Source organism: Schistocerca gregaria, chromosome 10 (genome assembly GCF_023897955.1).
Source record: "Schistocerca gregaria isolate iqSchGreg1 chromosome 10, iqSchGreg1.2, whole genome shotgun sequence".
Lineage (NCBI taxonomy): Eukaryota > Metazoa > Arthropoda > Insecta > Orthoptera > Acrididae > Schistocerca > Schistocerca gregaria.
In genome coordinates, this window is record NC_064929.1 from 24,624,038 (window position 1) to 24,628,142 (window position 4,105).

Sequence of the window (4,105 nt, forward strand, 5' to 3'; positions counted from 1 at the left end):
AGCAATCAATTCATGGAGTGAGTTGTATGTTTTGCGATAGTCTGTCTCTGACAAGCAAGCACAGGTGACATAGGTGCGAACACAGGAAGCTTGCAGACACTCGCTGCCTGCAGACACCGAGCAGCCACACTAGGAGGGCGGCCTAAGCCGTAGGCGAAATGTACTCATTCGCTTTGGCGCGACGTCGAACTATAAATAATGCTGTCACTAGCGTGAGCGTTGCGTGAGCGTCGTGGAAAGTCGGAAAAGTCGGCTGCGAGGGTGAGTGCCAAGTTTGGGGAGCGTTTCGTAGTATGCGCAGTGCAATGGAGACGCGGAAACTTGTTGTGGCCCAGTGTTTTGCAGTTGGACGACAAGATTGGTACACAGTAGTAAAGAGCGAGGCACTGAGTTGGCATAAATAATGTAGAGATGTGTTTGTTACCTCAGGTGCTGTATAATTGTCTACAATGAGTGAAAACGGAGCAATTTGTGACGGCTCTTTCAATTTAAGACGTTAAAAACAGACGGAATTTGCATTTGCAATACCAGAGCATCGAAACTACTTGGAACTTTTGTGTATATGAACGGGTCCGCGCTTTGTACTCTGCTCCCTTCACCGCTACAAACCAACCAACCATCGTGTCCGTGCGCATCTGAGTCGCAAAGAATGGGGAATAGCGCAGTTTGCTCGTGCATGGGGCGTAGCTCAGTTGGTAGAGCGTTCGCTTGGCATGTGAAAGGTCCAGGGTTCAAGCCGCGGCGCCTCAATTTTTTGTGGTCAGTGCATGGTAAGTGTTGGTCGCGGCGAACCTAAAGGCACGCAAGATGTTGCAAAGCCAGCGTCACAGACTGATATGATGTATACTGACGTAAGGAGAGCAAGATGTAAGTGTGGGGACCGGCTGTTATCGAGGTGTCATCGAGTGCAGATCTGTCTTAGGTATCGCGGCTTAACCTCATTGAAGTCTAGAGGGTGGACAACACGTTGGTCTTACTCAGAGCGGTGTCCGAATTCTATTTTCGACGTTATACGTGCCACTTTCATTGTGGCCAACTACGATTCGATACAGAATGCACGAAACCTGAAAGACACCCTAACGGATACATAGAGAGTAGTGTTTGTCTGCTGAATAATGGGAGTGCAAGGGTCTGTGTCGTCTATATGGCTGTATGTAGCACCATTAGTCTTCGGGGGGGCGGGCGTAGCTCAGATGGTAGAGCGCTCGCTTAGTATGCGAGAGGTACTGGGATCAATACCCAGTGCCTCCAGAATTTTTAACACACCTACATGCGCACCTTGATATGCAAATGGAATAATTCACGACCAGCAGATGTGTCTAGGAAGATACAAGCGAATGATTAGCATCCACAATTGACAAGCGTGCTGTTATTTGTGCGCAGGAAGCACCCTCCTCCCACGCCTACACTTAATTTAGAAACAGTACAAGTGTTCCCGTAAGATTCTCAAGCCTATGTCGGAAAGATCTGCCTTGCGCCGAGTTCACGTAAATCCCACTGCACATTCCTATTCTTTGCGTGCAGTCAGCTGCTACTGGTGTTGCTAGTTGTGACTGCTGATAACAGATGCCGTAGCAATCAATTCATGGAGTGAGTTGTATGTTTTGCGATAGTCTGTCTCTGACAAGCAAGCACAGGTGACATAGGTGCGAACACAGGAAGCTTGCAGACCCTCGCTGCCTGCAGACACCGAGCAGCCACACTAGGAGGGCGGCCTAAGCCGTAGGCGAAATGTACTCATTCGCTTTGGCGCGACGTCGAACTATAAATAATGCTGTCACTAGCGTGAGCGTTGCGGAAAGTCGGAAAAGTCGGCTGCGAGGGTGAGTGCCAAGTTTGGGGAGCGTTTCGTAGTATGCGCAGTGCAATGGAGACGCGGAAACTTGTTGTGGCCCAGTGTTTTGCAGTTGGACGACAAGATTGGTACACAGTAGTAAAGAGCGAGGCACTGAGTTGGCATAAATAATGTAGTGCACAATGGTTCTCGAGATGTGTTTGTTACCTCAGGTGCTGTATAATTGTCTACAATGAGTGAAAACGGAGCAATTTGTGACGGCTCTTTCAATTTAAGACGTTAAAAACAGACGGAATTTGCATTTGTAATACCAGAGCATCGAAACTACTTGGAACTTTTGTGTATATGAACGGGTTCGCGCCTTTGTACTCTGCTCCCTTCACCGCTACAAACCAACCAACCATCGTGTCCGTGCGCATCTGAGTCGCAAACAATGGGGAATAGCGCAGTTTGCTCGTGCATGGGGCTTAGCTCAGTTGGTAGAGCGTTCGCTTGGCATGTGAAAGGTCCAGGGTTCAAGCCGCGGCGCCTCCATTTTTTGTGGTCAGGGCATGGTAAGTGTTGGTCGCGGCGAAGCTAAAGGCACGCAAGATGTTGCAAAGCCAGCGTCACAGACTGATATGATGTATACTGACGTAAGGGGAGCAAGATGTAAGTGTGGGGACCGGCTGTTATCGAGGTGTCATCGAGTGCAGATCTGTCTTAGGTATCGCGGCTTAACCTCATTGAAGTCTAGAGGGTGGACAACACGTTGGTCTTACTCAGAGCGGTGTCCGAATTCTATTTTCGACGTTATACGTGCCACTTTCATTGTGGCCAACTACGATTCGATACAGAATGCACGAAACCTGAAAGACACCCTAACGGATACATAGAGAGTAGTGTTTGTCTGCTGAATAATGGGAGTGCAAGGGTCTGTGTCGTCTATATGGCTGTATGTAGCACCATTAGTCTTCGGGGGGGCGGGCGTAGCTCAGATGGTAGAGCGCTCGCTTAGTATGCAAGAGGTACTGGGATCAATACCCAGTGCCTCCAGAATTTTTAACACACCTACATGCGCACCTTGATATGCAAATGGAATAATTCACGACCAGCAGATGTGTCTAGGAAGATACAAGCGAATGATTAGCATCCACAATTGACAAGCGTGCTGTTATTTGTGCGCAGGAAGCACCCTCCTCCCACGCCTACACTTAATTTAGAAACAGTACAAGTGTTCCCGTAAGATTCTCAAGCCTATGTCGGAAAGATCTGCCTTGCGCCGAGTTCATGTAAATCCCACTGCACATTCCTATTCTTTGCGTGCAGTCAGCTGCTACTGGTGTTGCTAGTTGTGACTGCTGATAACAGATGCCGTAGCAATCAATTCATGGAGTGAGTTGTATGTTTTGCGATAGTCTGTCTCTGACAAGCAAGCACAGGTGACATAGGTGCGAACACAGGAAGCTTGCAGACCCTCGCTGCCTGCAGACCCCGAGCAACCACACTAGGAGGGCGGCCTAAGCCGTAGGCGAAATGTACTCATTCGCTTTGGCGCGACGTCGAACTATAAATAATGCTGTCACTAGCGTGAGCGTTGCGTGAGCGTCGTGGAAAGTCGGAAAAGTCGGCTGCGAGGGTGAGTGCCAAGTTTGGGGAGCGTTTCGTAGTATGCGCAGTGCAATGGAGACGCGGAAACTTGTTGTGGCCCAGTGTTTTGCAGTTGGACGACAAGATTGGTACACAGTAGTAAAGAGCGAGGCACTGAGTTGGCATAAATAATGTAGAGATGTGTTTGTTACCTCAGGTGCTGTATAATTGTCTACAATGAGTGAAAACGGAGCAATTTGTGACGGCTCTTTCAATTTAAGACGTTAAAAACAGACGGAATTTGCATTTGCAATACCAGAGCATCGAAACTACTTGGAACTTTTGTGTATATGAACGGGTCCGCGCTTTGTACTCTGCTCCCTTCACCGCTACAAACCAACCAACCATCGTGTCCGTGCGCATCTGAGTCGCAAACAATGGGGAATAGCGCAGTTTGCTCGTGCATGGGGCGTAGCTCAGTTGGTAGAGCGTTCGCTTGGCATGTGAAAGGTCCAGGGTTCAAGCCGCGGCGCCTCCATTTTTTGTGGTCAGTGCATGGTAAGTGTTGGTCGCGGCGAACCTAAAGGCACGCAAGATGTTGCAAAGCCAGCGTCACAGACTGATATGATGTATACTGACGTAAGGAGAGCAAGATGTAAGTGTGGGGACCGGCTGTTATCGAGGTGTCATCGAGTGCAGATCTGTCTTAGGTATCGCGGCTTAACCTCATTGAAGTCTAGA

The 4,105-nt window shown here is 48.9% G+C and overlaps 1 non-coding gene across 1 annotated transcript; it reads left to right on the forward strand.

Annotated features, from left to right (window-relative positions):
* Positions 1-677: 677 nt before the first annotated feature.
* Positions 678-750, forward strand: Trnaa-ggc (transfer RNA alanine (anticodon GGC)). The gene has a single exon. It is a non-coding gene; the product is annotated as a tRNA-Ala (tRNA).
* Positions 751-4,105: the final 3,355 nt, after the last annotated feature.